Below are 13,995 nucleotides of genomic sequence, written 5' to 3'. Positions count from 1 at the left end.
TGCTTTGGCACCTCGGCTGCGGGAGAGCAGAACAAACAGCCCTAGAGCCGCCGCTGCCACTCTCTTTGCATTTAGAAGATAAGTCCTTTATCAAATATATCTTTTGCAAATGTTTTTCTCTTATCCTGTAGCTTTTCTTCTCATTCTCTCTCTTTTTTTCACTCTCCTGCTTTGGCACCTCGGCTGCGGGAGAGCAGAACAAACAGCCCTAGAGCCGCCGCTGCCACTCTCTTTGCATATTTTAGATAAGTCCTTTATCAAATATATCTTTTGCAAATGTTTTTCTCTTATCCTGTAGCTTTTCTTCTCATTCTCTCTCTTTTTTTTTTCACTCTCCATAGAGACCGTCAAAACTTGCCAATGCTGACTGTATTTGTCACGGCAGGGTATTGGGAAAAGTTTTCAATTAGCAATAATCATGCCTCGGATAAACCTCATTGGCCACAATACTGCCACGTTTGACAGGATCTTTCACAAAGCAGAAATTTTAAACATTTTCATGATGTTCAGCTTATCAAGTATTTATTTTGCCCTGGCCAGTGTTGCTTAGAGGTTGGAGCGTCAACCAGCCCTGGTCAAGGGCACATACTTGGGTTGCAGGTTCAGTCCCCGTGCCCCAAGGGGGCACATGTGGGAGGCAACCAATCGATGTGTCTCCCTCACATCAATGTTTCTCTCTCTCTCCCTCTCCCTCCTTTCAACTCTTTCTAGAAATCAATGGGGAGAATATCCTCCATGAGAATTAACAACAAAAAACCCCACAAGAAAAAGACTATCTTTTATCCATTATATTGCCTTTTCTCCTTTGTCAGAAATCAGTTGAACCTGGCTGGTATGGCTCAATGGTTGAGTGTCGACCTATTGTACTGGGGGCAGGGACCGCGGCATGGAAAGATTACTGAATGTGTTGGCGGCAGGAACTGCAGCATGGAAAGATTACTGATTGTTTTAAAGAAACAAAGTGTTATGATATGCTCCAGCCAGGAGTGACCCCGGTTTCCTCCTGTTTGTATTAAACTTTTCACCCTGCCAGTTCTAAAGAACAGCTAACAAAATGCTTTTGTGATTTTTACAAATAAAAAGCTTTGCTGTACCCCTAATAGTTACTGCAAGCTGCGAGGCTCCCAGAGGGGGAGGGACGCGCTGTAGTCAGCTGGCCAGCTTAATAAAGGCTCCTAAATTTAAATTCTGAGTCGGTGGTCTATCTCGCTGATTGAACCCATAACACTATGAACCAGGAGGTCATGGTTTGATTCCCAGTCAGGACACATGCCTGGGTTGCAGGCTCGATCCCCAGTGGCAGCGTGTAGGAGGCAGCCGATTAATGATTCTCTCTTATTGATATTTCTATCTCTCTCTCCCTCTCCCTTCCTCTCTAAAATCAATAAAAAATATATTTAAAAAAAGAAAGAAGTCAGTTGGCCCTAACCGGTTTGGCTCAGTGGATAGAGCGTCGGTCTGCGGACTGAAAGGTCCCAGGTTCGATTCTGGTCAAGGGCATGTACCTGGGTTGCGGGCACATCCCCAGTGGGAGATGTGCAGGAGGCAGCTGATCGATGCTTCTCTCTCATCGATGTTTCTAACTCTCTATCCCTCTCCCTTCCTCTCTGTAAAAAATCAATAAAATATTTTTTTTAAAAAGAAAGAAGTCAGTTGACTATATTTACATGGGTCCATTTTGGGGTTCTTTATTCTGTCCCATTAATAAACAAATTGTCTATTTTGCCAGGACCACACTGTTAATTACTGCAACTTTATAGTAAGTCTTAAAGTCAGGTAGCATGAATCCTCCAACTTTGTTCTTCTCTTTCAATGTTGTATTGAGTTGACTATTCTGGGTCTTTTGCCTCTCCATATCAACTTTAGAATCAGTTTGTTTATGTCCCCAAAGTAATTTGCAGGGATTTTTTTTAAAACTGGAATTACATTGAATCTATAGATTAAGTTGGGAAGAACTAACATCTTGATGATATTGAGTCTTTCTATCCATGAACATGGAATGTCTCTCCATTTATTTAATTCTTAGATTTATCTCATTAGAGGTTTGAGTGTAGCTTTTTAGTGAGTTTTGAAACCAGTAATTGTGAGTTGTTCAAGTTTGTTCTTCATGCTGAAGATTGTTTGGATTATTCTGGATTCCTTGAGTTTCTATATGAACTTTAGGATCATCTTATCAATTTCTACAAAGAACCAGCTAGGTTTTTGATATGGAGTGTGTTAAATTGTTTATTAATTTGGAAGTATTGCCTTCTCAACAATATTAAATATTCTGATTTGAGCACCTGAGATGTCTTTCCATTTATTAGGTCCTCCTTAATTTATGTCATAACAATGTTTTATAGTTTTCAGAGTATAAGTTTTGCATTTATTTTGTTACATTTTTTTCTAAATATTTTATACCTTTTGATACTATTGTAAATAGAAGGGTTTTCTTCTCAGATGTATATAGAAACACAACAAATTGTGAGTTAATCTTGTATCCTTCAAACTTACTGAATTTGTTTATTAGTTCTATTCATTTTTATTTTATTTTATTTTTAAATATATTTTATTGATTTTTTACAGAGAGGAAGGGAGAGATATAGAGAGCTAGAAACATCAATGAGAGAGAAACATCGATCAGCTGCCTCCTGCACACCTCCCACTGGGGATGTGCCGGCAACCAAGGTACATGCCCTTGACCAGAACGGAACCTGGGACCTTTCAGTCCACAGGCCGACGCTCTATCCACTGAGCCAAACCGGTTACGGCAGTTCTATTCATTTTTAATGGATTTGTTAATATTTTCTTCTTTTTCATTCTTTATTGCTTAAATTATTACAAATGTCTCCTTTATCCCCCATTGACCTCTCCCTGGCCACTCCACCTCCCAAGTATTTTCTATATACAAACAAGTTCATGTCATCTGCAAATAGAGATAGTTTTACTTATTCTTTTTGCTTCATTTTCATTTTCTTGTGTAATTGCCCTAGCTGGAACCTTCTGATGTGGCAAGAGCCCTTACGTTATTTCTGACCTTAGGGACAAGGTGTTCAGTTTTCACCATTGAGTATGATGTTATTTGTGGGTCTTGTAGATATCTTACATCAGGTTGAGACAGTTCCCTTCTCATCTTAGTTTATTAACTGTTTTTATCATGAAAAGATATTGGATTTTGTTAAATGCTTTTTGTACATCTATTGAGATGATCATATGCCTTTCATTTTATTACTAGAGCCTGGGTGCACAAAATTCATGCACGGGGAGGGGGGGTTCCTTCAGCCCAGCCTGCATCCTCTCCAATCAGACATCCCTCTCCCAATCTGGGACCACTGGCTCCTAACCACTCACCTTCCTGCCTGCCAGATCGCCCCCTAACCACTCTGTCTGCCTACCTGATTGCCCCTAACTGCTTCTGCCTGTCTGCCTGATTGCCCCTAACCACCTTTGCATGCCTGCCTGATCACCCCTAACTGCTCCCCTGCTGGCCTGATTGCCAAACTGCTCTCCCCTACCTGCCTGATCACCCCTAACTGCCCTCCCCTGCTGGCCTAATCTCACCCCCAACTGCCTTCCCTGCCAGCCTGGTTGCCCCCAACTCCCTCTGCCTTGGCCCCCACCACCATGGCTTTGTACAGAAGGAAGGTGGACATCTGGAAGATGGCCGGTCGACCCAGTCTAATTAGCATATTACCCTTTTATTAGTATAGATAGATTATATAGGATAGGATTGCTTAAATGGGGGCGGGGGAGCCTTTTCAGCAGGAGGAGATGCTCTTTGCAGACAAAAATACATAATCCCTATATCTGGACTGACAGTCAGCCATATGCACTATACTGCCAAACCAGTCATTAAAAAATTGAATTTTTAAAAATATATATATTTTATTGATTTTTTACAGAGAGGAAGGGAGAGGAATAGAGAGTTAGAAACATTGATGAGAGAGAAACACCAATCAGCTGCCTCTTGCACACCCCCCACTGGGGATGTGCCCGCAACCAAGGTACATCTCCTTGACCGGAATCGAACCCGGGACCCTTGAGTCTGCAGGCCAATGCTCTATCCACTGAGCCAAACCGGTCAGGGCAAAAATTGAATTTTTTAACAGCTGTTGACCTTAAAACCCCTCCTCAGCCCCCACCCTAGGTTCTGCCTTCGCAATTCACCCAGGTTAGGTTCTGATTGGTCGGTTTCTATGCCAGTGTGCGTCAAATGCTCCACCTCCTAGGCAACCATTGGCTCCTCACAGTTCACCCAGATTTGGTTCTGATTGGTTTGTTTCTATGCCAGTCAGCGTCAATAGCTCCACCTCCTAGGCAGCCGTTGGCTCTTCTGGGAAATCCAGACCAGCCCCACTGACAGCTGTCTCTCCAGGCCCATCTCCGGGCCTGATCCTCAGCCTCCACAGCAGCTGCTGATCAGGCTCTCGTTCTCTCTCTCTCTCTCTCTCTCTCTCTCTCTCTCTCTCCCCCCGGGCCTTGCCAGCAGCCACAGCGGCTGCTGATCAGGACCTGCCTCTCTCTCTGGGCCTCTCTCTGGGCCTGATCCGCAGCTGCCACAGCAGCGGCGAGGGCATTAGGCCTCCATCCCGGCCTGGGCCTGAGGCTAATGACCTCGCTGTGCCCGTCTCACCCGCCCACTTCCCCCACCGCTCCACCCACCGCCTGTTGCCAGAGGTGCTCCATGCACTTTCTGGTGACAGGTCGTCCATCTGGTCATTTAGGTCGTGCCGGCCCTAGGCTATTATTAGGATAGATAATGGTGTATTACATCAATGGATTTTTAAAAATCCTCACCCAAGGATATTTTTCCATTGATTTTTAGAGAGAGTGGAAGAGAGAAGGAAAAATAGAAATATCTATCAATGTGAGAGAAACACATTGATTGGTTGCCTCCTGCACAAGCCCCGACCAGGAATGGGCCAGGGAGGAGCCTGCAGCCTCCGTAGCAGCTGCTGATCAGGCAGGCGCCCCCCCCCCACCCCCTCTTGACGGGAACCAAACCTGGGACCCTTCAGTCTGCAGGCCAACGCTCTATCCACTGTGCCAAACTGATTAGGGCAATGGATTTTTAAATTTTAAACCAACCATGCATTCCTGGTGTAATTCCCACTTGGCCATGATGCATAATACTTTTTTGTTACTTGGCCATGATGCATAATACTTTCTTGTTTTTATTATCTTTTTACATGTTTTTATTGATTTCAGAGAGAGGCAGGGAGAGAGAGATAGAAACACTGATGAGAGAGAAACATTGATCGGCTGTCTCCTGCACGCCTTCCCATTGGGGATTGAGCCACAACCTAGGCATGTGCCCAGACCGGGAATCAAACTCGCAATCTTTTGGTGCATGGATGATGCTCAACCAACTGAGCACAACAGCCAGACTGTATAATCCTTTTATATGCTGCTGGATTTGATTTGTTAGTAAGTGTTGAGGATTATTAATATTTTTTCTTTAACTCTTTAACATAAACTTTATGTCACCACCATTAAAATAAAGTCAATATCTTGTTTTCATAAATAGAAAACAAGACAATGTAATTAAATTCTGGCTAGATTTTCTTATTTGCTCTGGACTTCAAACCCATGTTCTGTCACCTCATCATTGTTATTGTTAAAAGCACAGAATAGCCCTAGCCAATTTGGCTCAGTGGATAGAGTGTCAGCCTGCGAACTGAAGGGTCACAGGTCCAATTCCAGTCAAGGGCATGTACCTCAGTTACAGGCTCAATCCCCAGCCCTGGTCGGGGCACGTGTAAGAGGCAACCAATCGATGTATCTCTCTCACATCAGTGTTTTTCTCTCTCTGTCTCTCCCCCTCCCTTCCACTCTCTTTGAAAATCAATGAAAAAAATAAAAATAAAAACGTAGCCCAACCAGCATGGCTCAGTGGTTGAGCGTTGACCTATGAACCAGGATATCACAGTTTGATTCCCAGTCAGGGCACATGCCCGGGTTTCAGGCTCAATCCCCAGTAGGGGGTGTGCGGGAGACAGCCCATTAATGATTTTCTCTCATCATTGATGTTTCTATCTCTCTCTCCCTCACTCTTCCTCTCTTTGAAATCAATAAAAACATATTTAAAAAAATAAATAAAGAAGAAGCCGCCCTAACTGGTTTGGCTCAGTGGATAGAGCGTTGGCCTTCGGACTCAAGGGGCACACCTGGAGCGCCCAGCTCGGGGGACCGGGGAGGCTGTGCCACTGGGTCCTACAGGACACCCACCACATAAGGCCACTCTACCAAGTCCGGGAGATGTAGCAGCTCTACCTAATATATAAAAACAAACAGAGGGAGGCAGCCAAAATGAGGAGCGAAACAGGTCCCAAATGAAAGAACGGGGGAAATCTCCAGAAAAAATAACTAAATGAAATGGAGGCAAGCAAACTACCAGATACAGAGTTCAAAACAATGGCTGTAAAGATGCTCAAGGATCTTAATAAGAACTTCAACAGCATGAAAAAAAGAACATGGAAATCTTAAAAAAGAACCAGTCAGAAATGAAGGGTACACTAATTGAAATGATGAGTAATGTACAGGGAATCAACAGTAGAGTAGGTGAAGCAGCAAATCAAATCAGTGATTTGGAATATAAGGAAGCAGGAAACTTCGAATCAGATCAGCAAAAAAAAAATAATAATAATAATTTTAAAAAATGAGGTTAGTGGCCCTGGCTGGTGTTTCTCAGTGGTTAGAGCATTGGCCTGTGGACTGAAGGGTCACAGGTACGATTCCCACACAAGGGCATGTACCTCAGTTGCAGGTTTGATCCCGGGCACCAGTCAGGCCACATGTGAGAGGCAACCAGTCGGTGTGCATGTATCTCTCTCTTCCCTCCCTTTCACTCTCTCTAAAAAAAAAAAAAAAAAAAAATCAATGGAAAAAATATTGTCTGGTGAGGATTAAAAAAAGAAAATGAGGATAATGTAGGAACCGCTGGGACAAGTTCAAGTGCACCAATATTTGCATCATGAGAGTGCCGGAAGGAGAAGAGACAGCAAGAAATTGAAAACCTGTTTGAAAAAACAATGATGGAAAACTTTCCTAACTTGGTGAAGAAAATAGACATACAAGTCCGGGAAGCACAGAGAGTCTCAAACAAGTTGAACCCATCGAGGCCCACATGAAGACACAGCCTAATTAAAATGCCAAAGGTCTGCCCTACCCGGTTTGGCTCAGTGGATAGAACATCAGCCTGCACACTGAAGGGTCCCAGGTTTGAGTCCGGTCAAGGGCATGTACCTTGGTTGCAAGCACATTCCTAGTGGGGGGTGTACAGGAGGCAACTGATTGATGTTTCTATCTCATCAGTGTTTCTAACTCTCTATCTCTCTCCCTTCCTCTCTGTAAAAAATCAATAAAATATATTTAAAAATAAAATAAAAAATAAAATGCCAAAGTCAAAGACAAAGAGAGAATCTCGAGGCACTCTCACAAGGTACAGCTGATACTCTGGCGCTAGAAATATCTGTGGTGGTGACAGACTGAGGTGTCCTGGTAAGCCCCTAAGTGTGCCATGTTGTGCCCCAGAGCAAGTTTCTGCCTCTCGAGAAAGAATGTACATCGTTCTCCCCCTGGCCAGTTGTTCTCGGTGGTCAGAGTGTCGGTCTGAGCTCCAGAGGGTCATGGGTTTGATTCCCAGTCAAGGGCTGCAGGTTCAATCCCCGGCCCCAGTGGGGTGCGTGTGGGAGGCAACCAATCGATGTGTCTCTCTCACATCTCTCTCTCTCTCTCTCCTTCTCCCTCTCTTTCCCTCTCTCCCCCACTCCTTCCCTCTTTTCCATTTTCTCTAAAAATCAATGGAAAAAATATCCTTGGGTAAGAATTAACAACAACAAAAAAGAATGTACAGCCCTGACAGGTTTGGCTCAGTGGATGGAGCGTCGGCCTGCGGACTCAAGGGTTCCGGGTTCGATTCCCGTCAGGGGCATGTGCCTTGGTTGCAGGCACATCCCCAGTGGGGGGTGTGTAGGAGGCAGCTGATCGATGTTTCTGTCTCATCAATGTTTCTAACTCTCTATTCCTCTCCCTTCCTCTCTGTTAAAATCAATAATATATATATATTTTTTAAAAGAATGTACATCATTCTAAAACAATGTCCATGGGACACGGGGACACCAAGGGACCCTTGGCCAGAGCAGCCAGGCCATTTGGTCTGTGGGACCTGGCAAGTCACAGCAGAGCCCTCACACCTGGAAGGGATGTTCGGCATCGGCTGGGTGGGGCCCAGGGCACCGTCAGCACCTGCGTCACCCACCACTGCGGCCCAGCCCCTCTCACTTGGCCACTGGCCAAAACCAGAGGCTGGGAAGGGCTCCCTCTGATCAGAATCCTGTGGAGGCCGTTGGTGAGTTAGAGCTCTTGATTTCACTGTAAGAAGTTTATCCATGTTTTACCTCATGTCTTGTTTAAGAAATCCTTTTTTATCCTGAGGTGATAAAGACGCTCTCCTCCATTATCTTATAAAAGCTTGATAACTTCACGTTTCACGTGCCTTTAATCCTCTTGGAATTGATTTGCTTATGGTGTCAGGCTGGGGTTGCATTTTCCTCCAAAAAAACCCACATGTTTTTATTTTTATTTTTTTTATATATATTTTATTGATTTTTTACAGAGAGGAAGGGAGAGGGATAGAGAGTTAGAAACATCAACGAGAGAGAAACATCGATCAGCTGCCTCCTGCACACTCCCCACTGGGGATGTGCCCGCAACCAAGGTACATGCCCTTGACCAGAATCGAACCTGGGACCCTTCAGTCCGCAGGCCGACGCTCTACCCGCTGAGCCAAACCTGTTAGGGCTATTTTTATTTTTTTTAAAATATTTTTATTGATTTCAGAGAGGAAGGGATAGGGACAGAGACATAGAAACATCATGATGAGGGAGAATCATGGATTGCTGTCTCCTGTAAGCCCCCCACTGGGGATCAAGCCCACACCTGGGCATGTGCCCTTGACCGGAATTGAACCTGGGACCTTTCAGTTTGCAGGCCAATGCTCTATCCACTCAGCCAAACTGGCTAGGGCCCAATACTGTCTTAAAAAAATGTTTTTATTGATTTGAGAGAGAGGGAGAGAGAGAGAGAGAGAGAGAGAGAGAGAGAGAGAGAGAGAGAAACATCAATGAGAGAGAAACTTCAATTGGCTGCCTCCTGCACTCCTACGGGGGTGGGGGCGGGGGGGATTGAACCCACAACCCAGGCATGTGCCCTGACGGGGAATGGAACAGGTGGCCTCTTGGTGCATGGGACTTTGCTCAACCCACTGAGCCACAGTGGCCAGGGCCCAATACTGTCTCTATAGTGAAAGAAACTCCAGGATTACACATGTGTTCAGTGGTCAAGCATCTTCAGTCGGCCTGGGTTGTGCGTTCAGAGATCTCTCTCGGCTTTTGTGAGCACAGGCAGTTACTTTGCAGAAGACCATCCGTTGGGGTGGCCTGAGGCTTCTGCAGATTCTAACCAGCCATCCGCTTGGGGCAGCAATGTTAGAGGGCGCGCTGCTGGCCCCAGCACGCGGGCGGGCGAAGCCCGTCAGTTCTGCACCGGGTGATGTTCGAACTGCCCTGTCAACATGCTGTCTGCCGGCTTCTCTGCTGGAAAGTCCGCACACGAGGACTCTCCCTGCGACTCTCTCCAAACCTCCTGCGCCAGGAGACTTTGCCCAAAGTCTGCCAAGGCTTCCCGCAGCCATGGCCTGGGCACCCAGCCTCCGTCAGGGCCACTCTGGAAAAGCGGAGGCTGACAAAGGAATTCACCGTTAGTTCCAGCCAACACGTGAAGATAGGCTGCTGACTCCCATTCTTAGAGCATTTACTTTAAAACCTTAAAATTGTAAAGTTCTTTCTTTGTACTTTTTTTTTTTTAATCCTCATCTGAGGATATTTTTTCTGTTGCTTTTTAGAAAGAGTGGATGGGAGAGTTTGGGTAGGGGAGAGTGTGTGCATGAGAGAGAGAGAGAGAGAGAGAGAGAGAGAAGCATTGATCTGAGAGAGATGCATTGATTGGCTACCTCCTGCACAAGCCCTGACTGGGGCTGGAGAGCGAACCTGCAACCAGGTATGTTCCCTTGACCTGGAATCGAACCTGAGAGACCGCAGTTCTCAGGACAACACTCCAACCACTGAGCCACACGGGCCAGTGCTTCCTTTGTTCTTTTGAGATGTATATGTATCTCCTACAAACCTGAAGTTTTTTGTTTTTTTTTAAGAGAAAGTTTATTTTAAAAGTTACAGACGTGTAGAAGCGAGCCAGCTGGGCTGCGCAGTGGGCAGGCTCAGGGGATGAGTTACAGCGGCAGAAGGGCCCGTGCAGCTAAGGGAGAAAAAGGCAAAGGTAATGCCCCTGGGGAGGCGGGAAGGGCCAGGCGCCAGCACATTCCCTCGAGGGAAGGCCTGCCTTCTTTTTAACTTTGTCCACGTCCTGGGGCCAGCAGCGCGCCCTCCTCTAACATTGCTGCCCCAAGCGGATGGCTGGTTATCATCCGCAGAAGCCTCAGGCCACCCCAACGGCTGGCCTTCTGCAAAGTAACTGCCTGTGCTCACAAAAGCCGAGAGAGATCTCTGAACGCACGACCCCGGCCAACTGAAGGAGACTGAAGATGCTTGACCACTGAACACATGCGTACTCCTGGAGTTTCTTTCGCTACAAAGCAGAACATATTGCTTCTCGAGAGCTGGAAACTCTCCATGCTCGCCCCTCCAGTCATCACTCCTGGGCACCCCGGCTGCAGGACCAGCCCCACGCCCTGCGGCCACCAATGGCCATGACGTCCCTGGAGCAGAAGCCCCCTCTCCCTGGCCCAGGTACTTCTATTACCGCCGGTTTATGAGGCTTCCATTCCACGTCTGCCTCCAGCTGAGTTGGGGCTGGGCTGGGAGGGCGGGGTTATATTGAATGAAACTGAACTCGAGGGGCCCAAGCCTTAGCTCAGCCTTTCCTCATTATGGGGTTCCGTTGGATTGGGGCTCCTCCATGACTAGTGAGAACTGCCTGTGGGTTCAGAAGGCCCTCGGTGTGCACGTGGCCGCCTGCTTGCTGGCTACACAGTGGGAGCTGGAATGCCTGATTCCTGAAGGCTTAGCCCACTGCACCCTTGTAGCCTCCCCAGGTCAAGGTGGCAGTCTGGGCAACGGAGACCAACAAGACACATTTTCAGGTTGTTTTATATTCCTTTCCCCCCCCCCCTTTTTTTTTTTGCCCTAGCCAGTTTGGCTCAGTGGATAGAGCTTTGGCCTTCAGATGGAAAGGTCCCAGGTTCCATTCTGGTCAAGGGCACATGCCCGGGTTGCGGGCTTGATCCCCAGTAGGGAGCATGCAGGAGGCAGCCGATCAATGATTCTCTCTCATCACTGATGTTTCTATCTCTCTCTCCCTGTCCCTTCCTTTCTGAAATCAATAAAAATATATTTTTAAAAAATTCCTTTTTTCAAACGTCCAGTTCATTGCATACCAACAGTTGATGACGACCTCCATGCTCCATAGGCGGACGCCATGTCCGGGGGCCGTGGGCACCGTGAGTCCTGTGGATCACATCCAGATCCAAAGCCCTTCGATGGCGCGGCAGATCTCACCCGTCGCTCAGTCACCGGAAAGGTGTTGGTTCTAACCCTGCTTCCGTCGGATTTCCCGCCCTCTGCTGCAGGGAGTCTGCTGGAGCGGCACAGGGAGCTCTGTGCAAGCCGCTGAGGCAGGACCTGGGCCGCCCGCGGGAGGCCCTGACATCCTCGCTGTGTGCGCTGTGAAAGGAGAGGCCTCCTCCTCACTCCTCGCCTGGTAGCAGCGCCTGTAGCTGCTCGTAGGTTCCCAGAAGACATAGATGTTCAAACAAGCACCCGGGTCGGCTGTGGAAGGCACATGGTGACAGGAAATCCAGGTCTCCAAGCTGTTCCTTTCTTTTCGGGCAAACATCTTTAAGGGACTGAAAAGCAGAGGAGTTCCTTTTCCTAGTTTCCTTGTAGACGTGAGCAGACGGTTGAGTCAGGCCTTCACAGGACTTTAGGACAACGCTGTGTGATTAAACAAGGTGGACCGTTATCTTGCCTAATAGGCTGGGAATCTTCACCCCGCGGGGCAGAGCTCCAAACAGCTCATTTTAGTCCAGGGCGTTCCGTCTTCCTGGGTGCAATTCCCTTCCCCATGGCTGCTGACTCTGAATAGCTGTCAGCGAGTTCCTCTTCCCTCTGGCCAGCCTTCACGCACTGGTGGTGGAGCTCATGGAGCTGGGACTTGGAAGGGGCTGTGGCAGCACTGTCCTGCTATGGATGCTCTGCGGGAAGGGCTCGCAGGAGGAGGGGCCGGTGGGAGGAGAGACCCTCAGGGCAACACTGTTCAACAGCGTGCTTGGAGAACTCTTGAAGTGGGTTGGATGTCAACCTGGTGGGCACAAAGTTTTTATTTAATTTTTCTTTAAAAGTTTATGTGGTGATGGTGTGGCTTTCCAGAATGGGCAAGGTAATGAACAAAGCTACTGAAGATGAAGGGATTCTTTCACGATTTCCTGCTGCTGAGAATAATAAACGTCTTGTAACAAACGTGATGATGGTTATTTTTGTTGCCCTGGATTGGTGCCAGGTGCTCAGTTCGGGACTAAGCCACCCACCTTCAATCTGCACAACAGTAATGACATATAGGCCTACACTTCATTCCTGTTCACGTGTTCTATGTTAAAAGTTGTGTTTAATTTCTAAAGATTAAAAAAAGAAAAAAAATGGTGCTAAATTTTACCCCTGAGCATGCTCAGTGAAACTGGTCATGCAAGCATTTACCGTGCCCTGCTCTTCAAGCCTATTGTTTTGAATCCACAAAGTAGGGGGTGGGGAGTCAGTGCGCGAGGACTGGTCTGGGGAAGCCCAGCGCCCACTGCAGTGGCCTGGTGTCTGGGAGGAGCCCACCCCCTGCACGTTCCCTACGCTCCCTGCAGGTCCAGCAGAGGAGGCGCTCGAGGTCCCCCTGCTTGTCAAGGGGACTCAGGAGTTGAGCAAGGAAAATTATTTGGCCTCGTGAAGAATGGCACTCTAGCCCTGGCTGGTTTGACTCAGTGGATAGAGTGTCGGCCTGTGGACTGAAGGGTCCGGTTTCAATTTCAATCAAGGGCACATGCCTGGGTTGCGGGCTTGATCCCCAGTAGGGGGCATGCAGGAGGCAACCGATCAATGATTCTCATGACTGGATGTTTCTCTCTCTCCCTTTCCCTTCCTCTCTGAAATCAATCCTATATAATAAAAGCGTAATATGCTAAGTGTCTGACCCATTGGTCGACCGCTCAACCAGTTGCTATGACGTGCACTGACCACCAGGGGGCAGACACTCTGACCTATAGGTTAGCTTGCTTCTGGGGTCTGGCCAATCGGGACTGGGTGAGAGGGCCAGACACGCCCTGGAGTCCTCCCGTGGTCCCTCCCCTGCCGGCTGGCCCATCGTTGGCCCCTCGATCGGGACTGAGTGAGATGGCCCCGATCAGCCCAATCGCTGGCCAGGCCAAGGGACCCCACCCATGCACAAATCCGTGCACCAGGCCTCTAGTAAAAATATATTTTAAAAAATAGAAGCTGTAGCTGTCAAAACTTTAAAAAAAAGAATGTCACTCTAAGTGTTTATCTTAAATGTCTGGGATGCACGGTGGCCACCTCATGAAGATGTGTGGCAGGTGGCTCTCACGAAAAATACTGAGACCAGATCATCCATGTGGCAGTTTGGCAGAGGGATGACAGCTCCAAACTGGAACCGAACTGCTTTCCACACACTCCAGCAACCAGTGATGAGGGTGGCCAGTCCATGTGTGTGGTGAGTTTAAAGAGAAGGGCATGGTTTTGCTTGGTGTTTCATTTGTCCTTGGGCTGCTCAGTAGGGAACCACTGTTTTCAAGGAACCAACCCAATGTGGCTGGATTGGTTCAGACTTGTTTCATCCCTAGCTGTGAGTGCCTCTTGGTCTGGAAAGTTAGCTTGTCTCATAATACCCACAGCTAGGACAGTCTCTATGTAATTATGGAAACACACACATGATTAGTTTATT

The sequence above is a fragment of the Myotis brandtii genome, unplaced genomic scaffold (assembly GCF_000412655.1).
Source record: "Myotis brandtii unplaced genomic scaffold, ASM41265v1 scaffold193, whole genome shotgun sequence".
In the NCBI taxonomy this organism is placed as follows: domain Eukaryota; kingdom Metazoa; phylum Chordata; class Mammalia; order Chiroptera; family Vespertilionidae; genus Myotis; species Myotis brandtii.
The sequence above is the reverse complement of the archived record's forward strand: the minus strand, read 5'-3'. Positions refer to the sequence as shown.